The sequence below is a fragment of the Rhinoraja longicauda genome, chromosome 28 (genome assembly GCF_053455715.1).
Source record: "Rhinoraja longicauda isolate Sanriku21f chromosome 28, sRhiLon1.1, whole genome shotgun sequence".
Lineage (NCBI taxonomy): Eukaryota > Metazoa > Chordata > Chondrichthyes > Rajiformes > Arhynchobatidae > Rhinoraja > Rhinoraja longicauda.
This window is the reverse complement of record NC_135980.1, coordinates 18,414,672-18,431,153: the sequence shown is the minus strand read 5'-3', so window position 1 is coordinate 18,431,153 and position 16,482 is coordinate 18,414,672. Positions and strand designations below refer to the sequence as shown.

The 16,482-nt window shown below is 44.0% G+C and overlaps 1 protein-coding gene across 6 annotated transcripts in view; it reads left to right on the top strand.

The window, feature by feature from the left end:
* The first annotated feature begins 485 nt into the window (after nt 1-485).
* gatad2ab (GATA zinc finger domain containing 2Ab) overlaps nt 486-16,482 on the top strand; it is a 100,468-nt gene continuing 84,471 nt past the window's right edge. For 3 of the 6 annotated variants that reach the window (XM_078424273.1, XM_078424272.1, XM_078424274.1), the window contains exon 1: nt 492-997. The gene's annotated coding sequence lies outside the window, so the exon portion shown is untranslated. Of the gene's footprint in view, nt 998-16,482 lie in introns of all 6 variants that reach the window. The other 3 variants (XM_078424275.1, XM_078424276.1, XM_078424270.1) reach the window with 3 other exon arrangements.

Below are 16,482 nucleotides of genomic sequence, written 5' to 3'. Positions count from 1 at the left end.
CTGTTCGCCACTTCAAGAAACCCCACACTTTGGCTCTCTGCCAGGCAGACTAATATCCCGCCTCTGTGACTCGTGGATTGGTTGGTCGGAATCAATCACCAATCTATGATTGGTCAATCATAATGTCAATCAGCTCTGATTCCCCTCCCTCCTGACAGTGACGTAGAATGAAAACTGACGTCCATTGAAAAATCAGCCCTCCTCTTCAGAGCTCGTCATTGGGCAACTCCGGCCAAGGTTCAAAGCTGATTGCTTTATTCAGGATATGGACCCGCCTCCTTTACCGGTTGTTCAAACTTGATAACAATGTCCCGCCCACACTCCTCGACGATTGGACCACTGGAAAGAATGTTGGTTTTCCTATTGACTAATCTTTACATGAATCAACGCCCACGCCAGCCAGCAAGTTAGGATGCCACGGGATTCACGAAGACCCGTCCATTGTCCTCTTGTCAATTGGACGAGTGGCGTCTGGTCGCAGGCCTGATTTGACCACCTTGCTATCAGTCACGACGCCGGCCGCTCGCTATCAACTTAGGTTGCAGTAGACCCGGAAGTCTGCCTCCATTTTAACCATTGTTACGGTGGCGAAAGGGGAGATTCTGTTTATCGCTCACAGCAACGGACGGGGGGGAAGGAGATAAATCCCCCTCCCGTTCACCTCGACTTCCCCGCTCCCGACATTAATTATTTTTAAATCGACTATTATTTTTTAAAAACTTTTTGTTTTCAAAAAAGATAAATACAATGGCGGCTGTGGAGCCCGAGGCCCAACTTAGCTGGTGAAGCCTCGGGGTCGAGCAGGTGGGCAGTCCGTGCCGGCTCGCTGCCACCCTGGCATCAATGAAGCGCTGATGCTGAAGGTTTTTTTGTTAAAAAAAAAAGATACGAAGAAAATAAACTAAAGAACAAAAAAGACATAACACGGCCCGGAGTTTCCTCCACCACCCCCCACAAAGCAAATAATCCCCGGAGGGAGGAATCTGCCAAGTTCCAGGTATCAGAAAACAAGGTTCCAGCTTAACGTTGCTCGTTCTGTTCATAGTATGAGGGGGGGGGGGGGGGGGGCTGGAGCACGGCCCACTCTGCAGGAAAGCTGGTTGAATAGCTTACTGGATACTGCTGGATCTGACAGACGTGGGAGAGTTTGAGGCAACTTGGTCAACTTTCTATGGCGGGGGGGAGGGGGGGGCATAATAGAGAAGCTCCAAATTCAATTCGCATTAACATTCAGAAACTAAACAAAATAAGTTTTATATTGCTTAACTTGAAGCTATAGTTTTTTTTCAATTTTTAATTGAAAATAACACGTGGTATTGTGTGAAATTTGAGGTGCTAATGATGGTTTTATTTAAGTTTATAGAATATTTTCAGATTCATTAACTAATTGTATATTTGTTGTATGTTATTTTTAAGAATTTGAACTTGTGAAGTTAACTTGTGGGATTGGCTGTGAATTGTTTGAATACTTTTGGTGAGCAAGTTGGATAGATGCAAGTTTAATAGTTTCAATGTAGAAATATTAGTTCCTTTGATGTAGGAAGCTCGAGTACACAGTAGGTCTTGAGACAAAAATACTTCCTAGTGTCAAACATGGCCATCGTTATTAAACTTCAGGAGCCAAATGATTGGAGCTAGTATTTACATAAGCAATGGTTGTTTATAATGAGTTGCTGAAGATGGTTTGGCACTGTCACAGATTGACTCTGTGTTAAGACCAAATTTCTGCAGTGTTTAGTATGGAAAATAACAAGGTTTGTGTTTGGAAGCGATCTGTGATGTGACTCCCTCATACAAAGATCCAAGTCATTAAATTGTCATGGTTGTAGAGCACAGAAACAGGCCCACCATGTCCATGTTAGCCATTTTGACCTGCAAGAGTTTTACAATTCTCCAATCCCATTTCAGCCAAAACTTAAAAGGTTTGGGGCTTTCTGGCTGGGAATTTCGTAAGATTGTATTGTTATGCCATGTCTGGTGTCCACCATTGCTGCTCTGCACAGGAAGATTTGATATAATTGAGGGTGTATGTGTGACAGGGGTCAGCTGACAGGAAGCAGAGGCTGTATAGAGAATGATGGTAGTTAGTGAAACTGTGGACCCTTGTCTAGTCAAGTCTGTTGTCTAATCTGGAGCTGCGACCTTTAATATTTCAGCAACAACAGCCCAATTAACTGGCCATGAACTATTATTAAAAAAATGATTAGGACAATGATTGGAGTTAAGAAGGTGTTCCTGGATTAAATACAGTTGGTTTCCAGTCCAGTTTTGTAATGGCTGAAGAGGTCAATGTCAAACCTGTAGACTGTATCACAGGCTGGTCATACAGTGATCAGCTGGATAGTGTGGGTGATGGTATGCTCCTTCCTTAATTGAAGGAAATGTTTAAATAGAGTTGAACAGCACAAAACCAGGACCAGCCCACCATGTTGCTCCATGGTAGTCATGATGCAGAATGATTGGAAACCCTACCCTACACCCCCTTTTATAGGCGATTGTGTAGGCGACTGTCATAGTCGTAGCAGGTCGCCAAAAAAATGGTGACTGGACCCTCCCTATGACAATGTCTACGACAAGCTACCGGCGACCCAATCATCGTGACTTAGGATGTCCACCTACGACAACCTGCGACCACACACGTGACAACCGAAGTCAACCTACCTCCACTCGCGGCAAGCTACGACCCTCTCGGCGACAACTGCAGACAATTCACGTCATTTTAGCCTCCAAAACAATGGAATCACCAGGTTTCCCTATAAAAGGTGGTGTAGGGTAGGGTTTCCAATCATTCTGCATCATGACTACCATGGAGCAACATCAGAGGGCATTGCTCTCACAAGAAGAAGAAACCCTGCTGCTTGCAGCGACCCTCATGCTTTAAGATCAGCAAGACAGAAGGACAAGAATAATAGGAAAGAAGAAGCCCAAGAAGAGGTCTGTGTGGTTGAAGCCTTACAGTGCTGGCTGCTCACGCTGCTTTCCCTACCGCTTACAGTGCTGGCTGCCCACGCTGCCTCCCCTACCGCTTACAGTGCTGGCTGCCTTTGCCACTCCCGCTTCGTGCTGCCTCCCCTGCCGCTTACACTGCTGGCTGCCCACGCTGCTTTCCCTACCGCTTACAATGCTGGCTGCTCACGCTGCTTTCCCTACCGGTTACTGCAGCAGTGGCCCACGGCTCCCTCGGCTCGTGCCTCCACTCTGGCAGCTTGCAGCCCCAGCTTGCGCCACCTCCATGCCGCCCCTGGCTTGCGATGCCTCCCCAGCTGCTTGCAGCTCTGGCTGCCCCCACGCCACTTTCAGGCCGTACCTGCCGCCGACACCTCCAACCCTTGCCTGCACTCCGGCATGGATAGTATAGGTTTAGTGGGATATGCGGCAAATGCAGGCAGGTGGTATATGGGCCATATAGGTCGGTGTGGGCAGGTTGGGCCGAAGTGCCTGCTTCCATGCTGTATGACTATGATTCCTCCCTGTAAGGAACAGGCGAAGAGTCATCCAGTTCTGGTGCCATCTTCCAGGGACAAATGGTGTTTTTTTTCCTCTAAAGGTCAGAGCTCCTCCAAAAGTCTGGATAAATTTTGGGGAGCAGTTACATGGAATCTTTCTGCTCTGGGATACAAGCTGCCCTGATCTGCACCTATCACTTTTTTTACAATGATTTCACTCCAAATCTCGGTGAATTTAAGAAATGCTGTTAAATGCACACTTGTAGCCCAGGACATTGTTTGTGGAAGATATTTTGGTGAAGTTACATTGCTATTTCCGCAAAGACAAGTCCATTTGAATGGTTGAGGTACTATATTAAAAGAGCAGAGAAATAGCTGTCATATTACATTATGATTTAATGCCATATTACATTATTAACTGCAGAAACAGCACCTCACATTCTGCTTGAGTAGCTGACAATCCAGCAGTATGAGCAATGGATTCTCCAATTTCAAGTAGCTAGCCCCCCCCAAACTTCCTCCCTTTCTCGTACCCCACATAGGTACGCAAATATTTCTCTCACCATCTCCTTCCCCCTTCGACTCCTCCATTTATCACTCTGACCCCCGTTTCCTTCTCATGCCTTCCCCTGGTCACTCTCCTTCCCTTGGCTCCTCTGCATGCCCCTCCTCTACACCTGGCCTTTGTTCAATTGGGAACATTTACCGTTGTAGTTTCTCCTCAAAAAGTTGTGTTTAGAAACATCGAACATAGAAACAGAAAAATAGGTGCAGGAGTAGGCCATTCGGCCCTTGGCTGATCATCTAAAATCAGTACCCTGATCCTGACTTCATCCTTCCTTTGGTTTGCTAACACTGCTGACAACCACATTGGTTCCATTTCACAGGAGAATCAGCATTGGACATAGATGTTAATGTGAATCATTTGCAACTCCTGTAATAAATGTAATTCCTGCGTTTAAAATCCTTCATGATATTTTCCCCCTCTTTCTCCATCAGTCTGAAGAAGGGTCTCGACCCGAAACGTCACCCATTCCTTCTATCCAGAGATGCTGCCTGTCCCGCTGAGTTACTCCAGCATTTTGTGCCCATCTTGTATGTTCCTGATAGTTGCCCCTTAAAGTCATCCATAAATTCTATCGAACTGAACAATATTTTAAATGTTTCTGTAAATAAAGAACGGGTTACAGGATCATTTATGGGCAAATGGAACCAATAGGAATAGTTCAAGAGGCAGCATTGGATTGCTGGGCCAAATAGCCGCCACCTACATTGTAAAACAATATAAGCGATAACCTGATAGCATTTTTCATCATCTACAATGTTGATTGTATGTTGTCTACTGACCTCTTATCCACTGACTGCTTGGCATCGACTTTTTCTCTGAGTCATTATGCCTCTGTGCAGCAATCCTGGATGTGTGATTCTGTGTGAGCAGTATATAAATGCAAATCATGTTATCAGTACGTGTAAAAGGTGACTGAATAGTTAAGAAGGGACTGTAAATAATTTGTCAATTTGTATTTGCTCATTACAACACCGGAAGAGGCTATTTGTCTCCGCTTCCCTTTGCCTTACATCCTCAACTAACCCATTTACAGAGGCAAATGAAACAATATGTTCCAGTGTGCTCCACGGATGGAAAATGCACATTGTGGCTGGTACGTTGGCATAGAAGGTGTTACTGAAAGCTTGATCAGGAATTAGTCTTGAAATGTTGGAACCGGAGGTGAAAAGTTCAGAGTTGTGAACCATAGTGTAGGTCGAAGGTTCCAGATCTATTTTAACCGGATGCAGGGTGTGAGGGAATTCATATGATGGATGAACATACTTGTAAGAGACTGCTCGGCTGAAATAGATTGCTGCGATCCAGTGTTAAAGTCCATGGTCTTGCAAGGATAAGAGTGGTGTTTTTAATGTAATAGCAGTGTGGGCGGTCAGGTGACTGGGTCCCAAATCATGTGCCAGAGTAGCCCATGATCCCCTGGGTGACATCCTATACGCTTCTGAGACGTTTGCAGCATCCACTCAAAGCATATGTCAGTGTTAATAGAGGATGAGAGGCCAGTAGACAACATATACTCCATTCTGTGGATGATAGAAACATGAAGGATTTTGGACACGTTAGACACATAGATACATAGACAATAGGTGCAGGCGTAGGCCAATCGGCCCTTCGAGCCAGCACCGCCATTCAATATGATCATCCACAATCAGTATCCCGTTCCTACTTTTTCCTCCATATCCCTTGATTCCTTTAGCCCGAAGAGCTAAATCTAACTCCCTCTTGAAAACTAATGGTTATCAGGGCATGCAGAAATGCAGAGCTGAGTTTGAAATCAGATTTGTCACAATCTCACTGGGTAGTGAAGCTCCTAAACTCATATGTTCAGACACCTGTCCTGAAATGTATCAAAGTGCCTCAACCACTCAATTTGGTCGTTAACTAATCCTTCCTCAATACCCAGTCTAGGATGGCCTGCCCTCTAGTCAGTTCTTCTACATATTGGTTTAAAAAAATCATCCAGGTAATTTTCAGTAACCAATCAAGGTATCAACCAACATGACTTTGTTTTGTGGGAGAAAAGCAGATCACACAGAATCCACATGGTCACAGGGAGAACAAGCACACTCCATCTTGACAGTACCTGAGGTCAGGATCAAACCCAGGTCACTGGAGCTGTGCATCAGCTTCATTAACTATTGTGCCACTTGATGGATACGGGACATCTGAATGACATTACCGGTCCTCCCCAGATTACATCAGGGTTCAATTCACGAGAACCATTCTTGACGTAAACAGTTCGCAAGTTGGAAATGTGACCGGCAGACTATATATTTAAACAAAGACAATGTGTAGTTAATTCAGGGTGTTTAACTCAACCATGTAGATATTGATGCAAACTGAGTGCCCAGGCCGCAGAAGATGCCTGCAACTCTGCAGCAGCTGACAAAAATCCATCCTGCCAGCCTCGCAAACACTGATCACGTGTACAAACGCTGATCAGCGTTTGTAACCTGGGGAGGGCCTGTGTTTAGGTAGCTTTAGTCAAGAGCCAGAGCAGGTGTGAAGGGTCGCTTATACTATTGCTGTTAACTTCAACGAACGTTCTCAGATATTCCCCTGTGCTTCCGTGCAGCTATTGATTTAGCCGATGACAGAACTGGAATTAAACCATTGTGTCTGAGTGAACTCGTGAGAACAAAGGATTCCTGCCCCAGAATTAATAATGGAAACAATAGTTAAGTGGCAACAGATTATTAAGTCAGATGGGAAAAGTTTAGACCTTGCACCAACGTATCTAAACTAAGGTTACATTGTGATATTGAACGGATCTTTCCTTCAGTCCCCTGGAGTCGAGAAAGACCACAGTTCTGACGCTGTTGAGGGAAACTGCAGATTCTGCCACAGGAGATACTTGACAGTGTGGGTAGGCGAGCAGTGTGGAAGGTTATGGTCTCCTCTCAGTTGCACAGGGTTTCCGTGTACTCAGTGATTGGATTCAATGTTCTCAATGCCATCTGAATGCCACTGCTATGTTTTGGGCAGTCGTGGGCCCAAGAGTACCCCCAGGTTGTGGGGTGATTTCACTTTTTAAGGTGATGTTGAGAACATCCCTCAGCCTTTATCTCTGTGGCAGAGCGAGCATCCTCTCAGTAATCGGGTGTCAGGCAAGTGGGAGAATGACTTGCCCATTGAAGCTAGTGTTGCTCTGAGACCCCTCACACTGCTAATAGGAAGAGCAAAGGGAAAAATACAGAGTACAAAATATCATTCTCACCATTTTGATGCAGCATTTTCAGCGACTTAGGCTGATTAGTGGTTAATCAACACTTTTCCTATTTCTGCAAATAGGTAGTTCTTTGGTATGATTGAAGAGCAGGCAGTTGCCATTGCCCCTTAAATCCATTGATTGGGAAGTTACATCACATTTCTAGCACAGAAATAGGCAATCCAGCCCAATGTTCAAGTTCACCACAGATTAATGACACATAGTGGCCTCCTCCCATCCAATGCTCTCACGCTATCTTGCTGTTTCCTTATCCTTCACGCTCTGCGTAATGGCTTTCTGTAAATACACCAACCCTTCCTGTTTGGTGGCAAGCAGCACATTCCAGCAGCACAAATGTAACCTATTCATTCTAACAAAAGGTCCCACTTGAAATGCCACCTGACATTCCCCCCACTGATGCTGCCTGAGCCGCTGAGTTTTGCTAAGATTCCAACATCTGCAGTTCTTTGTGTCACCACATTCTAGCCATTCCATAGATAGACAGGTTGCTGAATTTCTTTTCATTTATTAACATTTATGTTTTGACCACAAGTTTTGGCTTCTATATCATAGAATAGAAGTCCTGAATTGAGTCCATTCAGGACTTTAATAGACCAATCCATGTCGTCCCATTTACTGGTACGTCTCTGTAATCCTGTAGGTTCTTAACTTTCTACCTACCACCACATTTTGAAGCGGTGAATTGTAGGTCATTGTACTGCATGGAAAAAGTTTTTCCATACAACTCAATCTGTGTTTTCTGATGCTCGGTTCTCCCATCAGTCAGAACAGCTTTATTTGTTTTGTCTTGACCCTTCATAATTTGCAGTCCTTAATGACTTTGAACACTTCATCATGCCTCCTGTCATCCTTTACTCCAAGGAGACCAACCTCGGCTTTCTCGAATCTGTTCACATACATGGAACCTGGTTCATGGAAAAATTCTGGTGACTCTGTTCCGCACTCTAAGATTTCACATCCTTCCTGAATTGCAGTGTCCAGAATGGGATGCAACGCTTCAATTGTAACTGAACCGGTGTTTTCCAGAGATTCACAACCTGTGTTTTGTATTCAGTGCTTCTATTTACTAAGCTCAGAATAATGAATATTTATTTAATCACCTCCTTAACCTGTCCTGTTGCCATCTAAGATTAGTGCATGATCTTGGCTTCCTCAAGTCACCACTAATATTGGTTCTCTGCGAGTTTCTGAGTCCATTCCTTTTGAATGAAAATCCCATATTTGCAGTTCCCCTGTCTCCTGGAAGTACCCCTGTGTATGAGGACAATTGGAAAATATTGGTTCATACCTCCATAATTTTTATCCATACATTCACTGAAGAGGAGGACTGATGGAGACAAATGCATGCTAAAGATATTAAAAGAGTAGAGATTTAGAAACAAAGAACAGCAAATGCTGATTAATGCACAAAAAGTGCTGGAGTAATTCAGCAGGTCAGGCAGCATTTCTGGAGAACATGGATAAGTGATGCTTCGGGTTATGGCCCTTCATGTGGATTGTAGCGGGGGAAAGGGGAGAGGCAGGAGAGAGAGTAGCAGGTAATAGAAAGATACAGGCGGGGGGGGGGGGGGTGGTTGACAGACAGATGGGGTCAAAGAGTTTTTCTTGACACCCCCTTGGACATTCTTTTTATTATTTGCATGACAATTGAAATCTCTGGGATTTTGGAATATTATCAGTCCATTTATTGCCTCGCGGCTATCTGTCTTCAGCCTGGCTTCTATCTGATTTGTCATCTTTATACCGACTGCTCGACTCCCCATTCTGCTCCATTTTATCATCAGGGAAGCTCTTGTTTGGTATCTTGTTGTTAACTGGGCCAGAAGAGATTGTTACCAAATGAGACACTAAACATTTAGTAATGTTTGGTAACAATGAGATAGCAAACAAGAAATCTCATTATTTGGTCAGAATAAGTGACGTTTCATAATCAGATTTTATACCGGTGTGGTTGGGTAGCCATTCTGACTCAATTGTATTGCTGCACAGTTGCTTCAGAGTGGGTTCCCGTATGAGGGTAGTTTTCCAGCTGGTTTGTTATATTTTCTACTGTAAAGATTGGTGTAATTGGTCAAGGAATGGGATTAATCACAGCTAAAACGTGGACTTTCCGGGAAAGGTTGAGTTGTCTGAAAGAACCCTCCAATTGAGCATCCTTTGGGAAGCTTGCTTGCTCTGTGTTTGTTTCTCGGGATTTTGTGGTTGGTACGGTAAAGCCTTTAACCCAACCACTTTTCTAAAGCAACAACTAGCCTCCAAATTGAATTCCCCAGTATTATGCTCAATTAAATTTGGAGAGGATGACCAATCAGGGACAGCAGTTCATTTAGGCAGGACGATGAGCAAGTGTTTGTGTTGTGTGCGGTTCAGCCCTGCAGTACTTTTCTGTCCTTTTTTGGCATTGGTATCTGATGTAGCTGGTGGCTTTGTGCACAAAGTCCTGAGAATGAAGCACTATTTTCCAGTTACAGGCTATTTCATTTCCATGACAGTGTGGGCAGCCGATTCTTTGATCTTCATATCATGTGGTCCATGTATTGTGTGAATGTTGGGCCATTGATCTGTGACTCTCTTGTTGGCTCCTTCCTCACTCTGACCACTGGAAGAGATTCTAGAAATCTTAGCGTCACCACTGAAGTATGTGAAACTTTGCTTTATGGTTTTCTTCCATCAATGCTCAAGCCACCTGGTGCTATACTCAATCTTGTGCCACCCCAGTATCACAACTATTTACAGTCGCGGTCTGTGAATCCAAAACCAGCATTTATTACCTGCCCCTTTATTGTCCTTGAGAAGATGGTAGTGAACTTTCTGTTGTACGTCTGGTGAAAGTGCTACCAGTGTTGTGGGGAAGGGTGTTCCAGTGTTAGAATGCTTTGGGGGGGCAATAGACGGTTTCCATTCCTCTCCTCCTCCTGAGTGGTCCTGCTCTGAGAGAGCTTCCCTTGAAGAACTTTGTTTAGTAACTCCCAGAAGTTCCAAATTTCAGCGGCATCAGAAATGAATGAATTGCGTGTGGCTTGTGATTTAATACTATTCATTCTCAAATTGGCTGTCGTTTCCAGCTCATTCAATTTTTTCTTCATATTAATGTCCCATTTCAAATTTCTTCGTGAATATTATAAGTATGTAGTTCAGGAAGAATGTAGTTCAGACAGTGTGTTTTCTTTGAAACTCTAGAGGTTGAGAGGAGACCAGACAGAAGTACATAAATTTATCTCAGAATACATTCAAGAGAGAGCTAGATAGAGCTCTTAAGGATAGCGGAGTCAGGTGGTATGGGGAGAAAGCAGGAACGGGGTACTGATTGAGAATGATCAGCCATGATCACATTGAATGGCGGTGCTGGCTCGAACGGCCGAATGGCCTACTCCTGCACCTATTGCCTATTGTCTATTAAAAACAAAGCTGAAAAACTAGAGGGATAGCTTGAAGATGTAGAGACAAGGAACAGAAGAAGCTGCTTTATGAAATACGACACAAAGTGCTGAAGTAAGTTAGCGGTTCAGGTGGCATCCCGGGAGAACATGGATAGGTGGTGTTTTGGGTTGGGACCCTTCTGACTCCATAGCTTTAAGGTGGGAGGGGCAAAGTTTAAAGGAGAGGTGCGGGGCATGTTTTTTTTTACACAAAGTAGTGGGTGCCTGGAACGCAGTGCCGGGTGGTGGTGGAGGCAGATACGATAGCGACATTTAAAAGGCGTTTAGATAGGCATATGGATCGTGTGCAGGCAGATGAGAGTGGGTTGTCTTGGCATCATGTTCAGTACAGGCATTGTAGGCCAAAAGGTCTGTTCCTGTGCTGTACTGTATTGTCTTTGTTCTATGTTCATTCAGGAGATGGTGTCATTCTAGTTCAAATGACATGGAAAGTCATTCCCTGACTAAAAAAAAATCTTGCTCTCTCTTTTTTACCCACTCCATGATATTCTGGTTTCCTTTCATTTCCCTGCCCACACTTCCCTTTCTCACTTTTTTCCTTGTTCAGACTGTGTTGCCCTATACTGCAATAAGCTTTTGGGTGTGATCACCATCCCCTCGTATTTCTACCAAATTTACATTCCACCTCTGATTATTGGGTGTAAAGCTGCATAATCACTGTGCGGTGTTACAATGTCTGACCAAGTCTCTGTTTTCCATGACGGGTCACTGGTAAGCTCAATGTTTTGATGATATTTCATAAACCAAGTGCTGCCCTAGCTAAGAGTGAACGATGTGGACTAAATCCAAAATCTTGACGTTGCAGCTAACTGCCACGCATTTACTAATCTTTACAAATCCAGATTTGTGGGCCATTCTGCCCTGGTGCAGTGTTTGGTTTGCTTCTTTGCTAATGTTTTCTACCTGAGCCAGGAACATATCATGATGGTTCTATCTCAACTATATGAAAAGGGACTGCTGCTACATAATTAAAAGTATAATTCTTTGTTTATCCCAGGACCATAAAGTCTCTTTGAGTTGTGGATGTAGTCTAGTCCAAGATATATATAGTATAAGAAAATAACTGCAGATGCTGGTACAAATCGAAGGTATTTATTCACAAAATGCTGGAGTAACTCAGTAGGTCAGGCAGCATCTCAGGAGAGAAGGAATGGGTGATGTTTCGGGTCGAGACCCTTCTTCAGACTGGTCCAGTACACTGACTAGTCCAGTACACTGACCAGTCTACCCTAACCCAACCTCTTTTTCCTTCCCCATCTCTTCTCCAATCAACTCCATCTGCACTTCATAGTGTGAAGAAGGGTCCTGACCCGAAATATCACCTATCCCTGTTCGTCGGGGTGCTGCTTGACCTGCTGAGTTACTCCAGCACTTTGTCTTTGCTCGCTGAGAAGAGTTCTTGTTTATATATACCCAGCACTGGCCTATACAGGCATGTGAATTTTCCGCGGATTTCCGCGTTTTTAAAATCCATTTTCTGCGCTTTTTGCATGGTTTCCGCGTTTTTCACTTTGCCAAATAAACGGTGAAATCGGATCGAAAAAAAGAAAAAAAGAATAAACGATGTATAGACTTGTAATGTACACTAGGTTCTGCTAGAGGTCACTAGGGATTCGGCGAGAAATCCCCCCCCCCCCCCGCCCGCCCTGGAAGTCCCCTGAAAATGTGGCATCTAGGGTGGGCAAGGCAGCCAATCTCGACCTCATCGGGACTTCCTTGGCCAATTTGTAAATTCGGCCGCTGGAGGTCGCCAGAGGTTCTGCGAGAAATACCCCGCGCCGTGGAAGTCTCCCCGAAAATGTGGCACCTCGGCTGGGCAAGGCAGCCAATCTCGACCTCATCGAGACTTCCACGGCCGATCGGTGGATTGAATTTGCAACCTGCGGCATGGGCTCTGGAACTCCAGCCCATCTGGAGCCAGCAAATCTATCTCCATAGCTATCCTGCTGGATAAACCAGCAAAGTTCTGGAACCAAGAGTGCCAGAAAATCAATGTGAAACTGGAATGAGGAAATATTAAACTTAAGTGCAAGATTATATAACTAAATTAATTAAGACAGGGTTAAAATATAAAACACAGCCAATTACCACCTTTTTGGGCTGATTATCAATTAATGTGCAAATTTACTTCAAAATGTTATTAGTGTGCAATGATTCACATTATTTTGTAATGTCTGTTTTTACTTTGAAATGCACTAAAAGAGGCTTGAAACTGGTAATTCTGTGTACATTTTTTGACCCCCTTTGTGCTCCTCCCGCAAGCTCTCGGCCCTTTTCCTCTCTTTTTTTTTACCTCACTCATATGCCTGCCTGCAGAACTCGATCATTATCTTGTACTGGCCAGTAACCAAATAACTTCTTGATAGTGGTGTCAATGGTCTCATCGTCTTCTAGCAGATGATTGAACTGTGGCTAATGAAGCTTATTTGGCCATATTGGGTTGGTCTGGCTTTTTGTAGATGGAACAACTGAGGCAATTTTCCATAATGTCCAGAACAACTTGGCTGGAGGTGCAGCTAGTTCTCGGACTCATCATCATTTCAGCTAGGATACTGTCAGGCACCATAGCCTTTGCAAATATTTTCAGACATTTCATGAAAGCGTGCAAAGCTAAAGCCATGTGTTCATGATAATGGGCATCTCAAGAGCAGGCTGAGGTGGGCCAAGCCCCTGGCACTTGTCAGAAAGTGTTTGGAAACTCTTTCGCGTTTGTCTGAAGAAGGGTCTCGACCCGAAATGTCACCAATTCCTTCTCTCCGGTGATGCTACCTGTCCCGCTGAGTTACTCCAGCATTTTATGTCTATCTTTGGCTGTTCTTTTCACTCGTGTACTGTGCTTGATCATTGTGGAGGACAGATTGTCAATGAAGCTCCCTTATGTTGTTGACTAATTGTCTGCCATCATTCGGAATGAGATGTGGACAGACGGCAGAATTTTGATCGCATTGTTTTTGTCTGTAGGATTGTGGTGCTTCTGCTAGTAATCCTGAGCTAACACAAGAATGGTGCCTAATTTTCAACCATACCTTCTGCTGTTCTTTGTGTGTTCTTTTGCATTGTTCACTGAACTATTGTTGGTCTCCTGGCTTGTTGAGAAATATACCAGGCCAGGAAATTACAGATTGGAATTAACTACTTGCAGTGCTTCAAGGAAAGCCAGCATTAAGTTGTGAGATTTGTTCTGAAATTGATCCCTTTTAGCAGGATTAGTGCCACACAACATGAAGATGTCCTCATTGTAAGTTTTATCTCCACAAAGATACTACCAATACTGTTATGGACAGATGCAAGTAGATGGTGAGGATTAAATCAACTAGATTTTCTTCTTTCATTTGCCATTTCTCATCTTTAGGTTCAAGCACTCATTCTGGGACCTTAAGACTTAGTCAGCTTCATCAATAGGATTCCAACACACTACTCTGGTGGTTGATGTTGAGTTCCCCAACCAGAGTATATCTGCCTCTTCTGAATGTTGCATGCAAGTAGAATTAAAAATGAAAGCATGAGCTGAGGGAAGATAAAAGGGAATAATAAGCAGACACACAGGAACAGGCGGTTCAGTCCATGATGTCTGTGTCCGACATGATGCCAAATTAAACTAATCCCTCCTGCCAGCATGTGATCCATATCCCTCTATTCCCTACATACCACTTGTCTATCTAAAAGCCTCTTAAATGTTATTATCATATCTCCTTTAAATTTTCTTCCTCGCATCTTAAAGCTAAGCGCAGTATTTAACATTTCCACCCTGGCGAAAAAGGTGTCTGTCTGTCTACCCTATCTATGCCTCTCCTGATTTTATAAGCTTTTACCACGTCTACCCTTGACCTCTAACATTCCAGAGAAAATACTCTAAGTTTATCACAAATCTAATAGCTCTGGTTCAGGAAACATTCTGATAGTGATAAACATCTTCTGCACCCTCTCCAAAGCATCCACATCCTTTCTGTAATAGATTGACCAGAATAGCACAAAATACTGTTAATGCGGACGAACCAACGTTTTATAAAGTTGCAACATGACCTCCTGCCTCATATTCAATGCTTCAACCGATGAAGGCAAGCATACCATACACTACCTTTACCACGCTATTTAATGTGTGCATAAAATGCCTTGGGATTCTCTTTAATTTGGGCCCACCTAATCCCTGCTTGAATTCTTTCCTGCTTTCTTTATATTCATCAAAGTCCCTGGCTCATTTTATCTTCCTCAATCTTGCATATGCTTTTTGTTTCATTTTAACCAAATTGATACGGTCCCAATTTACATCATCTAACATTCTGTTCCATTGCCATCCTTGTCACCCGCCCTACTGGAACATGCCAGTCTTGAACTCTGATCAACTGGTCTTTAAACAACTATCACATTAGAAGTAGATTCAGTCACAGCTGCTTCAAATTTCCTTTCCCTAGTTCCTGCCTAATAATGTTGCAATCTGTCCCCCTTTCGAACTTTCCCCCAAGATCCAGACCTGAACGTTTTCATAACTATCATTCACACTTATGGTGTTGTGATAATTGTTCCCAAGATAATCTGCCACTGAAATGCTAGTCACCTGGCCAGGGTGGTCCACGACCTAGCATCCCTTCCAGGTGAGACAGAATTACGTCCACCTCTTCCGACCTTGTCGATTGCATTTGAGTCTCCCGATGCAATTGGTAAGACCAAGTGTAGACTAGGTGAACGTTTTGCCGAACACATGCTCGTTCTGCCAAGACTTGGTATGAATGTTAAATTGTAATACCCCTCCTACCCCCCTCTTCCCCTACCCCCACGCCCTGGTCCACACATGTTTTTTCCACCACCCTTGTCCCCATGCTCCTTTCCAGTCCTCTGCATGCACATCACCCATTTCCCTTTCACCCCCCATCTTTCTCCTCCCCGTCCCTTCCACCCATATCCCATTGACTTTAATTTCATCGCTCTTATCTTTTCTGAACTTTCTTATCTGACATCCTTTTCACCTCAAGCCTTTTCCACTTACTCTACCCATCTGCCAATGAAAGCACTCTCGCCTGTATCCACCTATCACATTGAGTCTGAAGAAGGGTCCCGACCCAGAACGCATTTCATAGATGTTGCCTGACCTGCTGAGTTACTCCAGCACTTTGTGTTCTCCACCTATCACTTGCCAGGCTTTGTCCCATCCTCACCTCTTTTTTACAGCTTTCTCCTGCCTACTCTACCCTTCTGAAGAAGAGTCCTGACCAAAGGTTGTCTGTCCATTACCCTCCACTTCTCTGGAAGGGCAAAATTGCCTCCTTTTTATGATATCTTCATCTCCAATTCTTCTGGTGCTGAGGCTTGACTGACAAAGAGCTTGCTGATTGTTCCTGCTCTCAGTATGAACATCACGCCAGGTGGTGTGTTACCCAACAAAAACGTCTGGGGAGCTAAAAAAGATCTTTATTGATCCGATCTCCTGCATCACCAGCTTCACCAATTGAACATTGGAGCTTTAACAAACAGTACTGCTGTGATTCTATTTTTACAATTAACTTTTACATGGCTGCTTGTAAATGGTAAGAGGACCAACATATTCAGCATATTCTTTACGTTTGTCAAAAGGTTTTCTGTTGGACTATATGGGAATGTTTTTCGCGACACATTGCGCCCTTCTGAGTTGGAGAGCCTCAAGCCACAGCTGGTTTAAAGACACTGGGGACTGCAGAACAGGCGTGGCCAAATGGCGTCTCTTACTGTGGATGAGTCAGAGCTGGAAAATTCCACTCATTCACCAGCCAGGAGTGAATTAGTTCCCAGTCTCTGCAAATTGAGGGAAAATAAATAAATCAAGCACTC